This window comes from Aotus nancymaae, unplaced genomic scaffold (genome assembly GCF_030222135.1).
Source record: "Aotus nancymaae isolate 86718 unplaced genomic scaffold, 86718_ANA_hifiasm-v0.15.2.pri h1tg000036l, whole genome shotgun sequence".
In the NCBI taxonomy this organism is placed as follows: domain Eukaryota; kingdom Metazoa; phylum Chordata; class Mammalia; order Primates; family Aotidae; genus Aotus; species Aotus nancymaae.
The window spans coordinates 46,027,396-46,053,738 of NW_026988450.1; the positions used below are offsets into that span (position 1 = coordinate 46,027,396).

At 42.2% G+C, this 26,343-nt stretch overlaps 1 protein-coding gene across 1 annotated transcript in view; it reads right to left on the reverse strand.

Moving 5' to 3' along the window:
* Positions 1 to 19,070, reverse strand: part of TSPYL5 (TSPY like 5) — a 289,007-nt gene extending 269,937 nt beyond the window's left edge. Inside the window, exon 1 of the transcript XR_010345586.1 lies at positions 18,928 to 19,070. The gene's annotated coding sequence lies outside the window, so the exon portion shown is untranslated. The remainder of the gene's footprint in view (positions 1 to 18,927) is intronic.
* Positions 19,071 to 26,343: the final 7,273 nt, after the last annotated feature.

The following is a 26,343-nucleotide window of genomic DNA, read 5'->3' on the forward strand; positions in this document are numbered from 1 at the left end:
CCAGTTTGTAATCAAACAAGTTTTCAGCAACTAAGAATGTTGCAAAAAAATAATACTACCATAGGCCCTGCATATTACTATAGTAAATCAATTCATTTATCATCAAGAGAGTTTATATGATATTCTCTTGATGATGAAGAGAATTCCAGAGAATTCTGGAAAAAGTCATATTAAGAATTCTGCAGGTGGAAGAATAGCTAATGGATGCTGGGCTTAATACCTAGGTAATGTGTTGATCTGTGCAGCAAACCACCATGACACACAAAGATTACCTATGTAACCAATCTGCACATCTGGCGCATGGACCCCTGAACTTAAAAGTTAGAAATTAAAAAAAAAATTAAAAATTAAAAAAAGAATCCTGCAGGCATAATTCAGTCTGGCCTTCTGGCCTCAATTTTACTATTTAATAGTAATTGGAAAATATCATGCATGACAAACTACCCCCAAAATTACACACAATTAACCAAGTAAAATTACATTTTAAAATAAAGATAGAAAATTTGTTGATGCTTTTGAGATGATGTTTGCTGAATGGGATAGATGGGGCCATGTGGGATGAAGGAGGGGGTTGGCAGGAAAGAGTGGCCACAGGCAGGGTGCTAATTTATGAGTCAGTATGCATGAGAATCTAAAGAAATGTAACCCATGTTTTTATGATTTTGAAGTCAGGAAAATGCAGCTACCTGCTGACAAGAAGCAGCAATGCTGAAATAAGAGAAAGGGGAATTGGGACCTGAATTTGTTTCCTATTGCTGGTTTAACAAATCACCACAATTTATGACTTAAAACAACATAAACTTACTATTTTACAGTTCTGTAGGTAAGAAGTCCAAAATGGTCACGCTGGACTACAATCAAGTCGGCAGCTCTGTGTTCCTGATGGAGGCTCTAGAGGAGAATTTGTTCCCTTGGCTCCTCTCTCTTCTAGAGGCTGTCTGCCTTCCTTGGGTCTTCCAGCCAGCAGTTATATCACTCCTACTTCTGGTTCCATCTTCACAACTCCTGTCTCACTCAGAACTACCTGTCTCCCGTTTTCACTAATAAGGACATCATGATGACACTGGGCCCACTCGGGTAACCCAGTATCATCTCTCCATCTCAAGAACTTTAACTCGCATCTGTAAGTTCCTTTCTCTATATAAGGCAACACATTGACAGGTTTCTGGGGATTCAGATTTGGACATGTTTGCAGGCCATTATGCTGCCTAACACAAGGCCAAAAACTATTGAGTTTTATTTCTTTTACTTTTATTTTTCTGTTTTATTTGTTTATTTTATTATTATTTTTTTAAACAGAGTTTCACTCTTGTTGCCCAGGCTAGAGTGCAATGGCACAATCTCGGCTCACCGAAACCTCCGTCTCCTGGGTTCAAGCAATTCTCCTGCCTCAGCCTCCCGAGTAATTGGGATTACAGGCATGCGCCACCATGCCCGACTAATTTTGTATTTTTAGTAGAGATGGAGTTTCTCCATGTTGGTCAGACTAGTCTTGAACTCCCGACTTCAGGCAATCCGCCCACCTTGGCCTCCCAAAGTGCTGGGATTACAGACGTGAGTCATTGTGCCCAGCCGAGTTTTATTTCTAAAAGAGAAGTGTCAGAAGAAAATGAATGACTAATTGTCATGTTTCATCATTGTTCATCTCCCTCTCATACACACCGAAACCTTTTCTTTCCTCTGTCCTGTATCTATTTCATATTAAAAATGGCTAGAATTTGTTAGGTGTTTGAAAGTAGCAGCTACTGTGCTAGGCAACTTATCTTCATTTTCATATTTAGTCGACTCAATAATCCAGTGAGGTAAGTGCCATCCTCATCCCTGTGTTATGAATGGGAAAACTGAGGCTTAGAGAAAGTAAGTCATTTGTCTGAGGTTATACAGCTGAAATTCAAACCTAGGTCTGTTTGAGTTGAGCTAGGGCTCCTAACCAATAAGAAAAAACTGGAATATATTGAAGCTTACAACAAACAAAGGTGTATTCTTGCTCATGCTCCATGTTGGACACTACATGTTCATCTGGGGGTGAAGGAAGCTCAAGGGCCAGTTCCAGGGGAGGAATAAGGAAAAGAGAGGGTCAAAAGGGGCGGTTTGTTCTCTGTCACTCCGAGAAGAGCTATGTGGGTGAGCTCCATAACTCCTGGGGTGCAGAAGGTTGCATGGAAGAAAGTCACACCTCTGATGCCCCTACCTCCTTTTGAATTCCTTGGGATGGAGGTGTGAGCTGAAATGGCCTCCAGCAAGGCTGCTTAAAAACACTGTTATTATATTATTACTTCTTTCTGTCACAAAAGTATTGAGTGCACAAATATAAAAAGCTTCCACTTAAGATTTTGTTTGAATGTTTAAAAACAAAAGTGTGAAATGCGACAGTTTAATCCAGTGTTCTTACCTCATGAAAAAGGAAATGGGAGCCCAGATTAAAAGGCTAGTCTAAGGTCAGGAAGAGAACAGGCAGAACGTTGAAGCCACAACCAAGACTTGGGGCTCTCAGTCCAGTGCTCCCTCCCCTACAGCCCTATATCCCTCAGCTCCTGGGTTCCCATTGCTGGTGCCCACAGCCTCCTAAATGAGGGTATGCTTTCCCTGGGTAACTTGTGGAGGCAGGATGGGTTATTTATTTGGATTCTGCAGCAGCACCACCTGGCTTTGATAGCAACTGAACCCTCATCTTCCAGAGTTACTAGGCTCATCTGTACCTATAAGAGCCACAGCATAGGAGAATGTGACCTCCTGGCTTCACCTGGGTTCCCACTGTCCTGTCACTTCTGTTCTCTTGGCCTCCTCTTATGGACCTTTGAAAAGCCTCTTCTGCTTGCCAGAGTGGGGCAGGCTGCTAGCTGGCTACCAGTTGGATTTTTCACAAGTTTGCCACGTTGCAGTGACAGGACTGTGTTGAGGCCCAGATGCCTCAGCATAAACAAATAACACATCTAGGATGTGGAAGGGGTCCAACTGCATATTATAGAAGAAGCTGGGGTGGAAACAGCGCTGAAGGATACACATCTGGAAACAGTTAGGAATAAGCGGGGAGGAGGATGTAGTGGAAAAAGAGAGAAGAAAGGGGGGAAAATATCAAACTGGAAATTACTGTTGTCTGGAAGGGTCTGAATTAAAATTGCTAAGAAACAGACCCATGGTTTATATAACAGCTGAATTAAGACCATTCCTACAAAAATGATAATTTATAATAATTGACCTCAATGCAGAAAGGCTGAGCAGGGCCGAGCATCTGGAATCTTGAACGTCTGATTGCCCTGGACGTAGCTAGAAGGGGTGGTTCCCTCAGAGCTATTTGAATCTATAAATGGCTTCGTGGTGAGCAGGGTGAAGGAGTTCAGCCCTGCACGGATGAGAACCCCAGGGCTCCCTGCCCAGGATCACCCGGCACTTGGGAGGCTTAGTGAGTTCTCAGGCTCCTGGGCAGCCTCTGCTTAACATGCCTGCTGTGAATATACAAAGTATTAAAGAGGAGGCCCAGGAGGAGGGGGACATGCAGTGACACCACTTCCTCCCAGCCAGAGACCCAAACGGATGATTCACCCAGATGAATCAGGAATGGCTGCAGAGGGAACTGCTCACACCCATGCCCTCAGCCAGCTACTGAAAGCTACAGTGACATCATCACACAGAGGACAAAAGTCTAAGTAAAGGGGAAATTAGGACAAAAAGAAGAGAGAAAAAAATATCCTTTTCTTTCCCTTTTAATGGAATTCAAGTATATGGATTACCTTCCTAATGGATGGCCTGATTTAATCTCCTGGCATAAAAATATTCCAGATTAAGCCATCATTAAGTGAAGCTAGAATGCAGGCTTTCTGAGCACAACACAGAAGCACAGGGCAAGGCTTTTCACATTTCTTCCAGCCCCTTTTCACTGAATTTCTGTTTTGTGACGGGTAATATAGGCTGGATCCTAACAGAGGCTCCAACTGACTTGGGGCTGAACTTTGATGGTGGTAAAATGTAGGCTTGTCATTGTTTAAACAAAAGCAGATGACTAAACAAAATGAACCTACCACCATGGCAACTTTACACCGGGTTTGGTTGAGATTCCAGGTTTTCTACATGTGCAGGGAATCTGACAGAATAAATGGCTTTCTTTGGGTCTTGGTTAGAAAAAGTTTCCAATGGGCCATGATTATACATTAGAAAACCCTCCAAATGATTAAACCATAATACTTGTCTCAAATATTAATTCTTAGTTTGTAGGTTCTCCACGTTCTAGTGCAGGCGAGAAACCAGTCAATCTTCCCAATATCATATGCATTGTGATTCTGAAATCTTTTAATAAAACATAATTAGGGAATATGATTAGAACTTGGTATGATTCAGTTTTAGATCTGTGCATAATTTTGAAAGCTTTGTTCGAGAAATTTTCACTGAGTCTTCTAAGAGCCTGGCATTATGCTGGAAGCTGATGGATACATTGTTGAATGAGACAGAGCTCTTGCTTTCAAGGAACTTACAATCTAGCCACCAGAGTTTCTGCAACCATCGTAACAGTGAAAATGCAGCTGTTAATTCTGTTCAAGTTAATTTTCTGGAGCACCAGTGAATTTGAGGGCAAAAGAATACTACATAGCTCTACAAATATTCCATCCTCAAAATAAAAATAGAACTATATTTAGAAAATCTTAATTTTGTGGCATTTCAAGAGCACAGAAACTACATAAAGAGAGATGAGCCAAAATTCTTTCTGCAGCCTGGTTGTTAAATTGCGGCTTAAAATCTGCTGCAGGAGACTCCAAACCAAAGTGATATTTTGTGAAAGAATTGGGGAGGTAAAACATAATGATTGAATATAATGTTTCCTAAAAGTATCTCCTTATTCAAAAGTCCACACAATTTAAGAGCAATTCTGACCAAGGTGAGATAGTTTAAGTGCTGTTTACCAGCTACAATGACATGGCCATGTAGCCATAGCATAAACACCATTTATAATATATCCTGTCTGTCTGTTTGAAATTATATGATTTGGGCTCACTTTTTGGCTAGTTCAGGGTTAAGCTGGAGTTTTTCTGTTTGTTCCTCCAGCTCCTTCCCTGCTCTGCTCTGTATTCCCAGGAAGTCCATCTACATGGACTACATCAACAGGTTCTCTAGCCCTCTGGTTTCCAGGCAGGTTTCACCAAAGGATAGCATTTACAAGAAATGGAGGATAGAGATCAGGGTATTTATGCCCAGGGCTCCCTCTCTGCCAAGTCACTGTGGGTCAGTTGCATCTTTGCCCAAAGTCCCCAGCTTCTGTCAGGTGGCCCTCTTCACAACTCTCCCAGGGGTTTGTTAATGACTCATTCCCAGCCAGGCATGGTGGCTCACGCTTGTAATCCCAGCACTTTGAGAGGCCACAGCGAGCAGATCATGAGGTCAGGAGTTCGAGACCAGCCTGGCCAACCCAGTGAAACCTTGTCTCTACTAAAAATACAAAAATTAGCTGGGCATGCCTGTAATCCCAGCTACTCAGGAGACTGAGGCAGGAAAATCACTTGAACCCAGGAGGCAGAGGTTGCAGTGAACTGAGATTGTGCCACTGTGCTCTAGCCTGGGCGACAGAGCTAGACTCCATCTCAAAAAAAAAAAAATAAGATTCATTCCCCTTGTCCTTTTAGGACTGAAGGGAGTAGAAGTACTATTCCTTGTAGTTTCCCTACATCCTCCTCACACCTTTATAAATAGTCATTTTGTCCAATTAAAGTGTGCCATCTATTTCCTGCTGGAACCATGACAGATACAGGGGATTCCACATTATTTCAAGTTTTGTACCTAAAGAGAGGCTTTATTATTATTTTTATATTACAGGGTTTCAAATTTGCATAGTTAAATTTGCTCTAAAAATATTCATTTCAACAGATCCCCATGCCCATCTGCATCAGTAATAATAGAAAATTGTTTACAATAACTTGCCTTAGATTTTTCTTTCTGGCTTAAATTATTATCATTTATGACTTTGGACTTTCCTTTTCCACTTTACTTAATTTAGCTTAAATAGTAGATGTAATGTTGTCCAGTAACGATTCCTTCCACCCTGGCTTCATTTACTCCTTGACAAAAGGACAAACAGACTTTACAGTGGACACATTAAGGCAATCACCCTTCTGCCTTTCCAGTCATTGGAAATCCATTCTCAGGCAACAATAACCTCTGAAATATTTAGAACAAGCATGTGACATCTCTCCTTCCACTGCAGCACATGGTTTAATTTTTGTTTTGCTTAATTTCATTACTGCAGCCCTTCTTGCTGGGTCACTGATTCAGTAGTAGATGGTTTGGCTTCCACTACAGCTCAGCGAAGCCAAGGCACACAGTTTGGCCAGGGGGCAAATGGATAGCTCTTACCAAAAACTGTGGTGCATCTGCTGATTTATGGGCACAGCCCATCATTTCAGCATTTCCCACCTCCATCTAGAATTCCCCATCCATCCGTTCATTCTTATTCATTGGTGCCATTTCCACTTCATCATTTGCAAGGAAATGCATTCTGGAAGCAGAGTGGGAACAGGCAGGCAATAACTTTCTGAGATTCATGTCCAGGGAAAATGGGTTTAAATGAAAAGGCAGAGATGGACAGTGACCCACCTTCTGATGGGAAGATGATCAGCATACTAGCTGACAGCATTGACTGTAGAATCGAATCTGGATCTTATTCTTGGTTCTGTCTTGTATTAGCTGTATAACATTGGCCGGTTGCTTAACCTTCTTCTCTGTTAATACCTACCTCAATGGCTACTGTGGAAAGTAAATGAAGTAATAGCATAAAGCTCTTAGCACTGTGGGTGACACAGTAAATGGTAGCTAGTCTTAAAGAGTGAGCCACTTGGTGGCTTCCTTCCCTCTTAATTCCTTCAGATTCAGCACACACTCCACCTTCCATTGCATGGGTACAACACATAGGAACAGACAGAATTTTCCTTTTGTTGCTATGTTTAGATTTTCTCATCACTTTTGGTTACATTTTTCTGTCCCATACAGACCTAAGCTGTACAAACCCACCATTATGAAAAAGGGCAGCATCATAGGCACATAAAGTTTTTCCCTTTTAATCTCCTTGTAAAATCATTGGTTTTTAGGGTGAAGGGTTAGGCTGAGCTGGACTTCTCTGATGCCTCTCTGAATCATGAAAGGCCAAAAAAACACTATTTAGCCCATAAAAAAACCTAGCAGCTAACCCTTCCAATTTTCCTATCTGCTTGCAACTTCTCTATTGGAATTGTCTTTATTTTCTACTCCTTCCTTTCCTAAATCTATGAAATTTAAATTTAATTCCCCAGGTGATAGATATCACTGAAGAATTTTAAGCAAAGAGCATTTAGACTTAGATTCTCAAAGATCATTCTGGGGGTGTATAAAGAATAGGGAGGGAGGGCTCATCTATCTCAGTGCTGATGGAACATGAACATGCATCTAATCAGCAAAAATGCAAGTCCTCATTTGCAGTAGGCTTGGGGTGGAGCCTGGAATTCTGCACTGCTAATCAATGCTGCTGGTCCGTGACATGCACTTGCATTCCAAGGAGCCAAACCATCCAATAATACAAGCTCTGATAGTCCAAGTTCTAATTTAGGACAGTTGCCCATATCTTGCCCTGTACAACTCCTAGTATAGTGTTCAGTAGAGTCAACATGTTTAATAATTGCTTTCTGACAATGCTGAGGTCGATTGATGATAGTCAAAAAATGAAGAGAAATTAAATTACTGAAAACGTGCCCCCAAGATTTCTAAATGCTTGGTTTTTGTTTGAGGGTAGAGAAAAACAATCCTAAGTTTACCTACCTTAGTTTAGGTTTTGCCAAACAATTCAACAATTTCAGATGAATTTTTCAGTTCAATGAAATAATAGGTCAATTCAGAAAAAAAAAAAAAAAATCTGTCACTGTGGTTTTCTGATAACACTGACAGGTTAACCTAATGTCCCTTGTAGAGGACAGAGTGTCCGAATGCAGAAAGTCCTTTTCTTAGTCAACTCTTCTTCCTCTCCCTGGTCTGATGTGGAAACAAAGTCACTGGGGCTGCATCGCCTTTTCTCTGTCACTCACACTTTTTTAAGTCACTCAAATCATAAACGGTTTGCTTGTTCAAGCAAAGAGTGACCAATCTACCTCAGGGACCCTCATTTTCTCAGATCAGAGGTTCTCAAAGTGAGGTCCTGCACCAGCAACACTAGCATTACCCAGGAACTTGGAACTTGGGAGAAATGCAAATGCTCAGCCTGAACTTCAACCCAATTGGATCAGAGATTCCAGGATGGGCCCAGCGTTCTGTGTGTGTGTGTGTGTGTGTGTGTGTGTGTGTGTGTGTGTGTGTGTGTGTTTTAATTGCACTTTAGGTTCTAGGGTACATGTGCAAAACAATCAGGATTGTTGCAGAAGTACATACATCGCAATGTGGTTTGCTGCCTCCATCCCTCCGTCACCTATATCTGGCATTTCTCCCCTTTATCCCTCCCCAATCTCCCTACCCCTCGCTGTCCCTCCCCTATTCCCCACGACAGACCCCAGTGTGTGATTCTCCCCTCCCTGTGTCCACGTGTTCTCATTGTTCAACACCCGACTATGAGTGAGAACATGTGGTGTTTGATTTTCTGTTCTTGTGTGAGTTTGCTGAGAATGATGGTTTCCAGATTCATCCATGTCCCTACAAAGAACACAAATTCATCATTTTTTATGGCTGCATAGTATTCCATGGTGTATATGTGCCACATTTTCCTTGTCCAGTCTATCATCAGTGGGCATTTGGGTTGGTTCCAGGTCTTTGCTATTGTAACAATAGCATTCTGTGATTTAACAAGCCCTCCAGCTGATCAAGTTAGAGAACTATTGCCCTCAACTTGGGTTTCCTGGTGGAGGAACTGCAGCTAAGCAACCCTCCTGATACTTTTTCCCCTCCATAAAGAGAAGATCTATGTCTATTTGCTGAGTGTGCAAGGAGAGATTAGACATTCTAAGCTTGGTGCCTCCTGGGATCTCTGATTCCGATCTTCCTTTCCCCAAGGAGGGTCCACTCTGCCTGCTTCCAGCCTTACGGGAGATGGTCTGCCCCTCTGGGGGAGGCCTGTGTCTGTCCAGCTGTGCCTGAGACAGAGTGCAGAAGTTTAATTCTCAGAAAAGTGTCAGGAGACCCACTGTGGCAAAACATCTGAGCCACTTCTCCAGAGAACATTATCAGTGATAAAGCTGATATGTGATCTCTATCTCTTTGTTTCCTGTGTCTTATTTCTCAAAGGATCCCAAATTTGGAAGGTGAAAGAGGATGCTCTTTATTGAACTTTTAAAACTCAAAATATTGTTGTCTGAATTAAAAAAACACAAGAAATAATAACAGTTAACACAATTTACTAGGTGCCTATTTTCTAAGCCTTCTCCATGTAGTAATTCACTTGCATCCTCAGAATTCTCTGAAAAACACTCTGTTATTATCATGCCCTTTTCCAGATGAGGAAACTTTAGCAGGCAAAGAATTTAAAACTTGTCTGAGGCTCGTAGCCTGGAACTGTGAGAACTGTGACTCAACCCCAGGCAGTCTGGCCCCAGGGTTCTCCCTGCTATATTGATGAGGATGGCTACTTTGGTTGACAAGAATTGCTGGGGAGAAAATAATCCACGTAAGTGACTGAAGCCGAGAAGTCTTGATTCAAGACTGGAAGCTTTGGGCTTTTGACTTAGTCCATTCAGGCTGCTATAATAACATACCATAAACTGTGTGGCTTATAAACAACACAAATTTATTTCTCACATTTCTAGAGATGGGAAGTCCTAGATCTGCTGGCAGATTCAGTGTCTGGTGAGAGTTCGGTGTATTGTTCATAGATAGCCATCTTCTTGCTGTGTCTTTACACCATAAAGGATGAGGGAGCTTTCTGGGGCCTATTTTACAAGGGCGCTAACCCCATTCATGATGGCTCTGCCCTCATGACCTTCTAATACTGTCACCTTGGGGTTAAGATTTCAACCAATGAGTTTGGAGAAGACACAAACATTCAAACCACAGCAGCTTTGTAAGTGTTCAAGTAAAAAGAGAACATGCAAGGTTTTTAACTCGGAAGTTAACTGCAGCCTTTACTGTAGCTAGGGGACCGCCTCATATAAGTGTATTTGCTTTCTATTGCTGCATAAAAAATAACACAAACTTAGAGGCTTAAAACAACAAACATTTATTATCTCACCGTTCCTGTGGTTCAGAAGTCCTGGCCTAGCTTTACTTGGTCCTTTGTTCAAGGCCTCACAGAGCCACAATCAAAGCATTGGCCAGGGCTGTGGTGTCAAGAGGCTTACAGCCTCTTCCATGCTCACATGGTTGCTGAAAATATTCAATTCCTTGTGGACGTAGGACTGAAGCCTGAGCTCCTAGAGGCTGCCCCTCTCTATAAGCAGTTCATAGCAGGGCTGTTTGCTTTTCCTAGACCAGCAGAAGACTCTTGCTTTTAAGGCTTTCACTTGATTAAGTCAAGCCCACCCAGGACAATCTCCTTTTTGGTTAATTCAAAGTCAACTGATCAAGAACTGAACAGATGTGACATGACATCATATTCACAGGTCCCTCCCACACTTCAAGGGTGAGGATTAGACAGCTCATGTATAATAAGGGGCAGGAATTTGGGGGCCAGAATCTTATTCTACCTACCACAATAAACAATGACTGTGATGTCCTTTGAGGCTGTCCTTGATGTGACCTTGCAGGAGCAGGCATGGCTGCAGCAAGAATTTGATTTTAGGGAAAATAGAAACTTTTGGACTTAAGTAATCCTAAAATTGGCAGATCTATAGTATATAAGCTTTTGGGACAGTAGGGTATGAAACCATTGCTTTCTGCTTATGTTATGTTTCTTAGACATTTCTAGAGGCAAGGCCTTTAAAAACTACAAACACAGCTACGTTATTTCTGGCTGCAGAGCACCAACATTAATTTCATGCCAGTCATTTGTAGACAGTGCTCAATCAGCTACTCAACCTTCAGTTCTCCCTAGGTTTAGAACTGTGTTCGGAGATGAGGTGGGGAAATGTGGACATAGGTGACAGAGCCACAGACTCAAATCACCCACAACTTCAGTCTCCAGTTCATTCTGAACCTGCTAGCTACATACATTCTGGCCCTCACTTTACATTCCAGGGTCCCTAACTTGGTGATACTCCAAAAGGGTGATAGATTTCACCAATGAATGCATCAATAGAAATAGGAGCCATCAATTTACAGAGAATACTCCAACTCTTGGCATTTATAAAGAAAAACAGACCAAAAATATACCCTCAAAAAAGCTCAGTGAAATTATTACAAACTCAAAACCTAAGAGGGCAATTTAGGCAGTCTGACCCTGAAGGAGTGTTTCTGGAAGCAGATTTGTTCAGAAATTCAGGGAGGAACTGGAATGATTGTCCAAATATGCTTCTGTCTCACTATCTAAACAAGGGCAGACAGAAAATGAAAGACAAATAAAAGCAGATGGGCTGAGTAAGCCTGGGGAAGATAAAAAGTTTCCTTTGGAGAAAGATTCAGCTTTTAAAGACAACATAAATGGGTATAGAGGGGATAAGGAGGCACACCCAGCTCTAACCACTCATAAAGAGAAGATTAAGAAGAGCCACAAATCTAACACAGGCAGCTGCAACAACTCCTCCTCTGCCCTCACCCTCGAGGTATCCCAGTTCCAGAGCCCATTAAGAGCCATGCTCTTGCAGCTATAGGAAGAGAGTTCATCATGAGAGCAATTGCAGAAATCACATACGAGAGACTGCTCTGCTCTGCCAGGTGGTCACAGAAATTTTAGACAGATTGAAGAGGGAAAGATCCAACTAAAATACTCAAAAGAATCACTGCATGAGTTTCAAGGTAGAACCATTATTGTAAATAAAGGTGAAGTATTGCCTCTGATCTAAAGGAAGATACCAAGAAATCCGTGGAATTTGGACAAAGAAAGCCCCAATAAAGATGAGACCTTCCGAAAGGAAGCAAAGCAGGAAGAAAATATTTGCAGGCCTCAGGTTACATATTTGCCTGATAAGACTATACCTCCTGGACTGGAGCATCCCACATGTGGAAGTGAAGGTGGAAAACTTATGTTTGAACAATAAACGCTGGGAAGATCCAGAAATCTTTGACTCCTTAGCTCTCAGCATGAAGAACCCCCGAGCCAAATCTAGAGGGGTATAATAGAAAGACAAATACAATCTCAAAATTTCAAAGTTATAGCCAGGGAATGATGGCTCAAGCCTGTAATCCCAGCCCTTTGGGAGGCCAAGGCAGGAGGATCACTTGAGTATATGAGTTTGAGACCAGCATGGCCAACATGGCGAGACCCTGTCTCTATGAGGAAAAAAAAAGTTAGCTGGGAATGATGGTGCATGCCTGTAATCCCAGCTAACTGGGAGGCTGAGGTAAGGGGATCACTTGAGCCTGGGAAGTAGAGGCTGTAATGAGCTGTGATTGCACCACTGGACTCCAGCCTGGGCTACAGAGCAAGACCCTGCCCAAAAATAAAATATTTTAAAGCTTTAGTTTTGCTTTATGGGAGAGAAATAGGACCCTGAATTAGGCTTGGTGACTAGGGATGCCACTATTGCAAATTTCTAAACTTAGCGAGAAAGCAGGAACATATCGACATTCAGTTCCTAATAAGAAAATGGTTTCCAGGTGTGGCTTCCACACCTACCTCCAAGTAACCTCTTTATGGAAGATGTCTCCCAGCTGAGTTTAAATGAACAGGTTATAGACTATGGACAAGTACCTTAGATAGACTGGCTGACATTTTAATAAAGATGAAATTGAAAATTCCTCTTTTATATTGCCTCTAGTATGGCCTCCATGGCATTAAATATAGACTTATGGGGATATAGTTTGGCCAGATATATGTGCTCTAGAACAGGGGTTCCCAACCCCCATGGTACTGGTCCATGGCCTGTTAGTAACCTGGCTGCACAGCAGAAGGTGAGTGGCATGGTGATTGAGCAAGCATTACTGCCTGAGCTCCGGCCTCCTGTCAGATCAGTGGTGGCATTAGATTGTGACAGGAGGGCGAACTCTATTGTGAACTGTGCATGTGAGGGATCTAGGTTGCACACTCTTTATGATAATCTAATGCCTGATCTAAGGTGAACAGTTTCATCTTGAAACCATCCTCCCCAGCACCATCTGTGGAAAAATTGTCTTCCATGAAACCAGTCCGTGGTGCTGAAAAGGTTGAGGACCACTGCTCTAGAAGATCATAATTTGCTTATGGTCCTCTAGAAGGTAGTAATTTGTTCTAGAAGAAAGTAATGGATAATCTCGGGTATCCCATTAATTATTTGAACTTATTAAACTAAGAGACTTTGTGTTGAATTAATTCACTTCAAAGTCACCAAAGGAAACACGAATCTTCCATTGAAAAGAACTGTACCTACACCCAGGCCCTGAGACTCCTACTGGTCCAGCCTGAGCCAAACATGCCTAAGAATGGTTCCAGAGATGTCCCAGCAAACTTACAAATCACATCCTCAATGCCTTTGCTCACCCAGCTGTCCTCCAGCAGCTCCTTCTTGTGCCCCTGACTCCCGTCTCCCCAACTGCCATGCCCCACTCCCTCCCTCCTTCCTTCCCTCTCTGACAATTAGCCTTCTAGATCCATGCTGTCCACTATTAAAGCCACACAAAGCATTAAGTTCTTGAAATGCAGCTCTTCAAAATTCAAATGTGCTGTAAGATTAAAATACACGCTAGATTTTGAGGACTTGGTATGAAAAGAAATAAAATAACTCCCTAATAGCTTTCGTAGTGATTAGATGTTGAAATGATAATTTGGTGGGTTAAATATAACATACTACAATAAATTTTATTTCTTTTACCATTTTCTCTCTTTTATTAAGTTGGTGCAAAAATATTTGCAGTTTTTGTCAAAGTAATGCCAAAATCTCACCAACATAATATTTTTTCTAAATTAGAAAATTTAAAATTATCTATGCTGTTTCTGTCTTGTCTTGTCCTTCCTTCTCTTCTTTCTTTCCTTCCTGCCTTCCTTTCTTTCTCTCTCTCTCTTTCCTTCCTTCTTTTTCTTCTTCTTTCCTTTTTTGTGTTGAGACATAGCTTTACTCTGTCACCCAGGCTGGAGTGCAGTGGCACCATCTTTGCTCACTGCAACCTCCACTTCCTGGGTCCAAATAATGCTCCTGCCTCAGTCTCCTGTAGCTGGGATTACAGGTATGTGCCACCACACCCAGCTAATTTTTGTATTTTTAGTAGAGACAGGGTTTCGCCATGTTGGCCCAGCTGGTCTCGAACTCATGACCTCAAGTGATCCACCCACCTCAGCCTTCCAAAGGGCTGGAATTACAAGCGTGAGCCACCATGCCCAGCCGGCTCACATTATATTTCTATTATGAGTCTGGTGCCCCAGGCCCCAGCCATCTCACTCCATCATCCCCTACTCCTGGTCTGCTGAAGTACCCAAACCAACCTAACTTTCCTTCTTCTGTATGAGCATAAGACTTTGGTGTTCTTAGTTGGAGAATTATTTAATAAATGAACCATCATACCATGATGGTAATGGTTGACGATGCTTTCTTTTGTCTCTCTACTTGCACTTTTGAACACCTGCCATGATTTATGGATTGTACTTGCTGTCAAGGGGTCATACCAAGGAAGATGGGACAGCCCCTGCCATACAGCAGGTAATAAGCTGGCAAGGTGTTCCCATTCAATTAGAGGAATCCGAAACATTGACATATCTTCCCCTATAGGAATGAATCAAACAGGAATTCTAGGCACCATGGGATAATTAGGAAAACTATTTATATTATGGGTTATAAAGAAAGTTTCATGAAGCCCTTCAATTCATACCACGTGTGTCTATGTGCTTCCAGCCCACTGTATTGTCAAGCAGTTGCAGATTTGGGGTTTTTTGGGGTTTTTAGTCACTGACGATAATTACAGGGTATCTTTCTCTGGTGCAGACAGAGAAGAAAGGTAAGTGGCATGAGCCAGGTTAGAGAAATAAAACAAAAGTTAAAATGTCTTCTATTCGGTCTCTTCCATCTGAAGAGACAGGTGTCTGGGAGCTGTGCCTTGATGGGTTCACCCTACAACACTTTCTTCCCATTTCTGCTCAGACCAAAACCAATTAAACAAGAGCCCCACTCAGAGAGGAAAGATGATCTGAGAGAATGGTTATTTCTTCTCTTTCCTCCTTCCATTGAGGAAGGTAATCACACCAGTTCAAGAAGCCAAGGATAATTTCGTTCATAAATTGTATACTTTGACCTCATGGTTTTTAGCACAAATTAAAGATGGGATTTAGTTTCAATTCTCTTTCCTTTGAATTGGATTATTTTAAAAGAGGAATGTTTTCCCTGAAGCATTTAGTATTTGCAACCCAAACATTTTCTGCTCATGGCTGTCTACAGGGCTGCCTTTTGGATGTAAATGTTCCTAATAGATCACAGTTTAAGGCTTAAAATGTCCATGTTTATCCCAAAATGTTTATTTCCTTTCTCCTTCTGCAGACACTGTAGTCAATTTCTTTTCCAACCCTTTTTATCTCAAAGAAAACAAGCTTTATCATTTGAAAGTATATCTCATGCTATAAAACCAGGTCAATATTAAGAGAAGAGTGTAATCACATAGATCAGCATCAAACACAAAATGCAGGATTTAGAGTGGAGAAAGATGAGACTGTAATTACCACAGTAATTAATTGCAAAGACAGAGAAAATAGAGCCAAAGCTTAACTGTGGATATCTTATTTATTGGGACCTTGGTCCCTGTGCCCTGAGACTGAGATCCCTCCAGGCAGGAGAAAAAAGCATTCTATTCTGCCTGCCTTCAACTGCCATAGTTAAGTTTGAATACCAGGTTCTGGTTATAATCAATTACTGATTTATTTATCATGCTTTGCAGACATTCCAGCCCTGAATGCACCCACACATCCTCAAGCCACTTCGTTTATGAGGTACATGATCTTCCCTCTACCTATATGCCTCCCCTTACACCACCACCGTGCTTATCTCTTTCCCTGTTCATCCATGCCTGCCAACCTATATGTCCTCCCTTCTCCCGACTCAATCAGAACCTCCTCTGAGACACCTCTTTTTTACTTTCTCCCCCCTTTTGCCTCTAAAGTTTGGGTATTTCCAGAGGCAGGCTTCTCATCTCAGTCTCTGCAGTATGCATCCAATCACAAGAGTTCAACAGCATCTCTGGACCCTTCCTCTACCCTGATGAGGTCCCTTTGCAGCACTTGGTTTCAATCCTACATATCCAGCTCTTCCTGGAAACCCTCGATTTGTTCCTCAGGATTCCTAAACAATATGTTCAAGTTAAATTTATTATCCCCATCTCTCCTGACCCATCACAGGCTTACCAGCGATTTCTCCTACTTAGAACCACCTCAACCTGCCCTTCCCTGTTAATTTTCTGTCTCAGTGGGAGAACTTCTATTCCCCTAGGTAACCAACCAGAAATCCTAGAGTTGGCTCTTCCACCTCCCTACATGTTCCCTGTGATATTCAATCAGACTTCAAGTCCTGTGTATTCTGCCTCCTGAACATCTCCCAAACCTGTGTCCTCTGCATCCCCTTCATCATTACCCTTGTCTTTTCATGTTGGGATTATCCTACCTATGCTCTCTGTTCTCATCTCAGAGGCCATGATCTGTCCTCTCTAAGGCCACCAGAGTCATCTCTACAAAGTGCAAATCCAAGAGAAGGCTTCAACAACCCCAGATTATCTTAGGATAAACTCTAAGCTTCTTCTAAGCACACAAGGTCCTGCATTTCTCTCAAGCCCCACCTCTTGCTATAACCACGCTTCCAAAGGTGCTCCTCTCTCCAAGCTCAGTGCCTTTGTACCTGTCTTCCAGGAAGCTCCTTTATCTGTATCTTTGTCTGGCTAAGTCTTACATACTCCTCAAGCCTCAGCTCAGAACTTCCTTCAGGGAGACTTCTGTATCAATTTGTATGTTTTCAGCTCAACTAACAAAATATCCAACTAGATATTTAATAGTATAATAAAGTGGTTTATTGTCTCCCAGTAAGACATCTGCAGTGGCAGTTTCACAGCTGGTTAATTTAGCAGCTAGAGGATGTCTGAACTCTGGGCTGCCTTTTCTTTGTCTTGGTTTTCCCCATATGGACTCAAGATACATGTCTTGACTCTAAACATCAGATCCACACAAAGCCATACTCAAAGCCAGAAAAGAAGTGAGGAATTCCCCTAAGACACCTCTCCTTTTTATCAGAGAGAAAAATATTTCCCAGAAGACTTTGTGTCTGGTTCCCTTAAGATCTGGGTCTCCAGTTTACCATATTCAGATCACTGGCAAAAGGAGAAGAGTTGTTGTGGCTTATCTGTGACTGGGGGAAGAAAGGTATCTTCTTTGAATACACTCTGTCTCATAGAGAATAAAATTAGTGTTCTCTTGGCAAAGACAGAGGTGGAGACCATGATTGGGGGAGGCTACCAATAGTTTTGGCGATGGCTTCTTCACCAAGTGTCCCTTGCTCATGGCTCCCTCACCAGAGTGAGTTAGATGCTTCTCAAGTATTCTGTTATTGTGCTTTCCAAAGTATAGTTTAGTTGTTGATTTACTTATCTACTCCCTTACACTAACCTCCTCAAAATTGGGGACGGTTTTATTCATCACAATTCCTCAGAAGACCTAAGACCTAAGACCTAGCTGAGGCCTAGTGCATAGCAGGTGCTCAATAAAAATAAATCAATTAAAAGCATTGATTGGATGATTGTATCATTGAACTAATTAATTAGTAAAATGTCCAGGACACTTTCCACATAGTCTAGAATTGTGTGCATTAATGCTAATAATTTGACCCAATTGATATATGGCCAGTTTGTTCTATTTGCTCCACGCAATTTCTACTGTCTTACTGTTTTTGTGGCTCAGCCCTGTGATCTGTTACCGACTGCAGCAGCAACCAAAGGACCATGTTCTTTTTTAAATAGAGTCAATGTTTCCTGTTCCCACAAATGGCCACCCAGGGGTTGTTGAGCCATCTTTTTTTCTTCCTTGGTCCATCAGTGCTCTGCCAAGCCAGCCTGGATCAACATCATCTACCATCCTCCCATCTTTAGGGTAGAAATTCAAAATCAGGGTTTCTTTTCCCGGGTCAAGTTGACCTGTAACTTCCATCTTCCTCATACTAACTCTCAGTTTGTAGAACTGCATAAGCTCTGCAAAGTGGTCACAAGCTTCTCATCCAGTCAGTGCCTTAACAAATATTTATTGAGGGAATTAGTGAATGTATCGTTTGACTGACTTGTGTGTAATCTGCAAAAACAGGCATAAGCAGACAAGAGTTCTCATTTAAAAGGTATGTGCCTCAGCTAAAACACCTTTCAAAATAACCAAACCAGCAGCTTTTATCAATGTTAGCATTCTGTCCTCAAACTAATTATCTGCTTACATAACTGACCTTATGAAGGACTGTTGCCACATTCTTAAGTTATCTTTGGAAACCAAAATCAAACCCAAATACAATTTATGGTCTTGCCAATTTCAAAGACTGCCATTTTGATGTGGCCAGAATTCCCTATTTAATTCAGAAATCCAGTGCAAATCCTTGTTGGAAAAAGAGAAATGTAAATCGAATCAATAATGAATAATAAATAAAACAGTCGATGATTAACTTAGTCCTGAAAATAAAAATAGAAGTGCCAACTGAAGCATGCTCTGCTAATTTCTATTATAAGATAAATAGCTGGTTGATGAAAAATTTGTTTTTGACATTTATACAGAAGATGATTTCTTAACAAACCAAAGCACTATAGAGTACTGTCATGGCAATATCCCGTGTGACAATGAGGACTATCCCATGGCAGAAATCATAGCCAGGGTCCTCAAGGATCCCCTCAGCACAGGAGAAACATCAGATAGAATGCTCTATTAGAAATTAAGGTCCATGAAAACAAAGTCATGGAATCGTGCCCCAGACAGTCAGACAGGCATACCTCTTGATGCAGATTTCCCAAGCAGGACTTGTCAGAGGATCAATGGAGATGGAGATGGCAGCCTGACCATCAAGCGTGGCGAGCCCTGCTGGCACAGAAGCACAGCTACAACTCAGCAATCAGGAAAATGGGACTCACTTGGCTCAAGATGAAAACCAATCTATGAAACAAAAGAACAGAGCTGCCAGCAAGCATTGCCCATCGCTACAAACCAAAGGCCAATCTTGGCTCACTGAGCCACAAACCTCTAAAGGACAGAAACAGCTAGATAATGATATTATTTGTAAATAATAAGGCTTGAGCTGACTCTGAAATGTACATTCATAAAATTGCTGAGTGCAGATGAGCTTTAGCACACATTTAATCCAAATCCCTCTTATAGCCTGAAGAAGAAACCAAGTTTTAAAGAGGGAAAGGGACAAGTCCAATCTTATGTGGCCCTCTCTGGGGGAGTGAAGACTGGACCCCTGGGCCCCTGACTCCTACCCAGGGCTCTTCCCACTTTATACCATAAAGTCCCTACCACATTGCCCTGCCTGCAGCTGACTTTCAATACAACTTGATGAACAAATCATGTCAATCTTGACTATGTATGAGCAAGGTTGGATCCCAGTTATGTGAGGCCTATAATTCAGGGGGAGGGCCTTCTTTAAGAAAAAGGATGCAGGCTAGGCGCGGTGGCTCATGTCTGTAATCCCAGCACTCTGGGAAGCTGAGGCGGGTGGATCACTTCAAGTCAGGAATTCAAGACCGGCCTGGCTAAGATGGTGAAACCCTTTCTCTACTAAAAATACAAAAATTAGCCGGGCATGGTGGCACACACCTGTAGTTCTGTCTACCTGGGAGGCTGAGGTGGGAGAATCACTCGAACCTGGGAGGCAGAAGTTGCCATGGGCCAAGATCATGCCACTGCACTCTAGCCTGGGTGGCAGAGCAAGACCCTGTCTCTAAATAAATTAATTAAACAAGGTAGAAAAGTGAGTATTTATTTAGACTGTGAAAAGAAAGCATAACAAATTTGAAATATAACAAAGTTGACTATTAAGTATCACAAAATCCAGAAATATAATATTTCTATTGACTAACTGCTGATATGCCTCTACAATGCTTCCTTCTTCCAGTGCTTGGCTTCCTACTCTGATTTTCACTCTCCATATCAAAACAACTGTGTAACCTTTTCTAGAGAGAAAACAGACAGTTCAGTCTTCTAGCAAAAAAAAAAAAAGTTGTATTATTAATCGTTCAGAACTGTAGTGCAGTGGTCCAATCATAGCTCACTGCAGACTCAACTTTCTGGGCTCAAGTGATCCTCCCACCTTGGCCTCCTGAGTAGCTGGGACTACAGGCATGCACCACCCTTAGTTGGCTAACTTAAAAAAAAAAAAAAAATATATATATATATATATATATATTTTTTTTTAATGGGGTCTTGCTATGTTGCCCAGGCTGGTCTAAAACCCCTGGCCTCAAGCAATCCTCCCACCTCAGCTTCTCAGTGCTGGGACTGTAGATGCAAGTCACAGTGCCTGGCCTAAAGTACATTTCAAACAGAAAACAACTTCATTTTGACTAAGAATTGGTGAGTACCTAATTTTCTAATCATAATTTGACACATCTGGTGATTAAAAGAAATTTTCACAGGGTAGTGCAAATACACTTCAAACCTTGTTTCTCCCCTACTATTTTGGGGCTGGGCACTGAAGGACCCAAGCACACTATGGTCATACTATGGTGTGGTCTCCCGCCCTGCACTGTTGTGTCACTTCACCCAGTGAGTCAGCACAGAGAGTGGGAGAGGGATTTCAGAAAGTCATCTGCACCAGGAGAGCTAGCAGTAACTGAACTATACATGCAGGTAACTGCAAACCGTGTAAATATATCCCACTAAGTAAACTAAATGTCTCTTCAGCTTCACATTTCCTTATCAGGATCCCAGAAAGTTCATGGTCATGATAGGCACTTGACTGAAGAGAAAGACAGTGTTCTTAATTGATCACGGTTAAAATACCACTTTGCAAATTTTGCAAAACTGTATCATCTTGTGGACATAAAGCTGGAAACCTGCCTGTGTTCTTGGAATGGGCCTCCTAAGTGAGAGGCCTTGAAGCTTTTGCTTCATGAGGTTTGTGGTCATTCTGCTCCTATGTAATGGCCTTTCTTTACTTTTTTCTGTTTTTGAGACAGAATCTAGCTCTGTCACCCAGGCTGGAGTGCAGAGATTCGATCTCTGCTCACTGTAAGCTCTGCCTCCCAAGCTCAAATGAGTCTCCTGCCTCAGCCTCCTGAGTAGCTGGGATTACAGGTGCAGGCCACCATGCCCAGCTATTTTTTGTATTTTTAGTAGAGAAGGGGTTTCACCATGTTGGTAAGGCTGCTCTCAAACTCCTGACCTCATGATCCGCCCGCCCTGGCCTCCCAAAGTGTTGGGATTACAGGTGTGAGCCACCACGCCCAGCCTTGTAATGGCCTTTCTATGATTCCTGCGCAAAGAAAGGAAGACAATCAGCAGTATCATATTTAAATGTGAAGGACAAGGATTGAGCATATGGACTGCTGGAACATGTATTCCTTTTGTAGGGTTGCCATTACAAAGTACCACGAACTAACTGGCTTAAGACAACAGCAATTTGTTGCCTTATAGAAATCTGAAATCAAGGTGTTGACAGAGCGATGTTCTCTCCAAGGGCTCTAGGGAAGAATGCCTCCTTGCCTCTTCCACGTTCTGGTGGTTCCTAACAATCCCTGGCATTGTCTAATAGATGCAATTCCTTGTCTCCAATCTCTGCCTCCATCATTACATGGTCCTTTCTGCGTGAGTCTGTGTCCCTTCTCCTCTTCCCATAAGGACACCAGTAATACTGGATTGAGGGCCCACTCTAATCCAGTATGGCCTCATCTTAACTAATTACATCTACAAAAACCCTATTTTCAAATAAGGTGAGTTTCTGAGATACTGGAGTTAGGGCTTCAACATGTCTTTTTTGAGTGACACAATTCTTCTCATAACAGAAAGGAAACAATGCTGTCTTCACTATACATTAGTCATCTGTATGATCCTAAGCAGCTCAAACTTGTCATTCAACAAACATCAGTTGGCACCAAGTGTGTGCTGGGGATACTGAGAAGAGTATCATCAGGCAGCCACTCTTAGACAGCTCCCAGCCTGGGAGAGAGATATGGAAACTAGCAATGCAATGCAGAGTGGTGGTTGCTAAACTGGAGGCATGTGCACACCCATGAGACAGGCCCACTAAGGACAGCCCATGAGCATGAGGGTTTGAGGGGCTCTGCGAAACGTGGCCTATCTGAACAGTCTTTAAGAATGACTAGATGTTCACCAAATAGACAATGGAGGGCAGAAAATTCCAGATGTGAGTAATAATTCATGAAAAGTCTTGGGTTAATGGGAAATGATGCATTTGAGGAGATTTTGTGTTATTTTGTGTGGTTGGAAGCATTTGACATGGCAGATTAGGCCAGAAAACTAGGGGGACTGAGGTGATGAAGAGCTTATAAATCATGATAAGAAGTCTGGCCTTTAATAAGAGGGATGGGCACCAAAAGGAGAATAACTTGACTGGGTTTGCATTTCAGAAACATTGCTGTGGCATCAGCGTGAAAGATAGATGAGACGGAAAAGGAGAGCAAAATAGTCTCTCTCTCTGACACCCTCATGGGGCTAGGCAGGGTCACACAGGCTGTCTTCTTTAACCTCTTCAACCACCCTTTCAGATACACTTGAAAGCTGTGGGAACTGGGGCAAGGAGCAGGGGAAAATACCCACAGCTCATAATCAGCCAGCTAATGGCTATTCAGTCCATTGGCTCCAGGTACGGCTGTAGCCCATGGAAGAGGCCATCGGAGCCTGACCTAAGGCAAGAAGCAGCTTGATAAGGAAGAGAGGATGGACACAAAGAATGCTCAGACTAAATTCCCATCCACAGAGGTATGGAGGGCCTTGTTTCTTCATCTGTCACGCAGGGACAATAGGCCTCACTAATGTTGCTACAGCCTCAGGTTGAGTGATGACCTATGACAGAACACCTTGAGGAGATGAAACGCACAGGGTCACCTGAGTATTGCCATGGAGGAGAGCTTTGTTTTTGTCACCTTGGCCTCTTTTTTTGTAGTCTTTACACTGTAATAAAGCTAAAATCATCCCAGGGATCAGCCAGAGAAAAGAAAAATGTTAGGGAGGGAGAATGAGGGCAGAAATTGATCTAGTGCCTCAGACACAGGAGTGTGTGTGGAGAGTGTATGTGTGTGTGTGTGTGTGTGTGTATCCACATGTGAGCCAGGGGTAGAGCCAAGGCTTCTGTTTTCTCTTGTATTTTCTTGTGTTTTTATTTTTCCTTTCTTTCTCTTTCTTTTCTTGTCTTTTCCTTGCCTTCATTTTCTTTTCCCCTCTTCTCTATTCCTTTCTTGGATCTATTCCTTTCTGGGGTATCTCTAAAAGACCCAGAATCCCCTGCAAAAAAACAAACACAATTATTCCATGGAATCTCTTATTTGGTTAACATATTGCTCTTCAAATTTATCCCATTACCTTAAAAATAACTACAATGCTTGCTTTAACTTTGGCAGTCTTATCTCTGCCACTTTGATGTCATTTAGCTTATACAAGGCAAGATGGCAGAGGTGGTGTTTTGTTTTGTTGTTAAATTTTTCCCTACTTCTATTTCCTAGTTCTTTCTATATTTGGAGTTTAAGTGCAGTGCTGATTGATTCTGAGTTCCTTTTTAAATCTAACGAAGTATAAATATTAACCTGCTTAATATTTAGACATTTATAGGTTCACTAAACTTATGTTTGGTACTTTATTTTTTGTTTGTTTTGTTTTTGTGGAGACAGAGTCTTGCTCTGCCACCCACACTGGAGTGCACTGGTGTGATCAAAGCTCACTGCAACCTCGACTTCCTGGGCTCAAGTGATCCTCCCACCTCAGCCTCATAAGTACTGGGAGTACAGGTATGCCCACTCATGCTTGGCTAATTTTTTAATTTTTTTTGTAGAGTGAAGTCTTGCTATGTTGCTCAGGCTGGTCAGTCTTGAACTCCTAGCCTCAAGCAATCCTCCTACCTCAGCCTCCCAAAGTGCTGGGATTACAGGTGTAATCCCACACCCCATGTTTGTTATTTTAAAGTAAAACCAAATGTGACTTGGAGGACGAAAGAAATTGTTAGCATAAATTTATCTTTATGATATCATTTGCATTAATTGTGAGTATTTTCACAGACACCAGAGCATGAAGAGTCAGACTCCCCAGGCCTTATAAGGCAAAGAAGCCCTCATGGAGTGTAGTGGGTCTTCCCCTGCCCTACCTCCAGAAATGTCATGTAGGTGAATTGCTTAACACATATACTATATTAATTTTATATTCTCATAGGCACATCAATGCATGCATCAGATTAACTCCATGAAAAGGTTTATTAAATTGTGATAACAAATTAACTTCACAAATCCTCAATCTTTTATATTTGTTGCTTATCGATACATTTACTCACATGTGTAAAGAATTGAGGAAGTGTATGTTCTATCCTACCTTTTCATTCATACATGCATCCATCAGTCATTCTTCATTTTACATATATGTGTTAAGAAACTACTATTGGCTGGGTGCGGAGGCTCACGCCTGTAATCTCAGGACTTTGGGAGGCCAAGGCAGGCAGATCATCTGAGGTGAGGAGTTCAAGACCAGCCTGGCCAACATGGAGAAACCCTGTCCCTACTAAAAATACAAAAATTAGCCAGGTGAGGTGGTGCATGCCTGTGATCCCAGCTACTCAGGAGGCTGAGGCAGGAGAATTGCTTAAACCCAGTAGGTGGAGGTTGAGGTAAGTTGAGATCGTGCCATTGCACTCCAGCCTGGACAACAAGAGTGTAACTCCTTTCGAGAGAGAGAGAGAGAGAGAGAGAGAGAGGAAGGGAGAGAGAGAAAGGGAGAAAGAGAGAAAGAGAAAGAAAGAAATAAAGAAAGAAAGAAAACTATTTACTGTGCTAAGTTATGAGGATAAAACCATACTACAAAATGGTATAAAATGTGAATTTAGTGAAAAATTCATTGAAACATTTATGCCCTATTTAAATGTGTTAGGTATGACTGTATTTTCTCTTTTATGTGCAAAGATGAGCCCTATAGCCTGCCATCAGCAGGACTTGTACCTTAGCTACTTTCTGAGCATGGCATGGGGTACCCCAAACCATCCCTTCCATACCCCAGGCCCTTTGTGATCCTAGATATGTGTAATGGTTGTATTCTCAGACTCCATTCACTCATACACTCCAGATCTGAGTCTCCACATACAGGGGTGCTGATGATTTTCAACTAATTTAAAAGTTAGGGATGTCTGCCTTTATTCTACAAAAAGTACCTAAACTACCTTTCCTTTAACTGCAATGGTCCAATTAGACAACTAAAACCATTGATTTTCCAAATATAGTGCCTGCATTTAGCAATGAGAGTAAATCCCCCTTAGTTGCTACAAAGCCAAACAAGGTTGGGAGAAGCCTGCCCAAGGATGTGGAGCTGGAGCTGATGCTGGGGCAGAGGGATGAGCTCTGGCTGCAAGTTCATTGCAGCAGGCAGACTCTGCATGTGAAAGACTAAGCCCAGACAACAGGGAAGCCAGCATGCTAATGCATGAACAAAATACAGGGAAAGGGAGTCTAGGAACAGACAATATTCAGAAACATACAGGCAGGCAGCAGGGCTAAGCAAAGTCTGTCAGCAGACACAGAGACCAGGCTAAGCTGCTGGGGCAGGAGGCAGGCATCAGATGAGTGCAAAAGAAGCTCGCCTCAGAGAGACAGAAGAGGGCAGTGATAGAGTTGACTCCAGAGGCAGACAGACCTGGTTGTAAATCCCGGTCCAGCTACTGTGTAACTATGGAGGAGCCTGCTGGCAGATTTCACACGATTCCTCTTCTTCCTGAGCACACATCCCTTGCTATTAGTTGTGGCCACTAACTAAATGTGACTGCATTTTAGCCAATGCATGGTAAGTGGATGCAATCAGGACTGGTCCTCCACTCAATTCTCCATTCTGCTGCACCATTGGGTTGACCTTGGTGAGGTAAAACCTAAGATAGATAGGGCTTGGCCTCTGAATAATCACCACTTGGAGGAAAGCCCTGGCCACTCAGAAACACCTGCTCTGAATTTCAGGTGAGCAATAAATGCATTTCTATTGTGTTGAAACTGACATTTAGGGGGTTACTGTTACTGTAGCTAGTATTACCTTAACTCATACAATAACTTAGACAAGTTACATAGCCTTGTTAAAGCTCATCTGAAAATTGAGAGGAATATTAATCAAACGATTTCCTATCATTCTTCAGCAATCTGAGATGCTTTTTCCCAGATAGTTGTCTGTTCCACTCCTACACTTCAAACAGGCTGTGCTCTTGTATTGCTGCT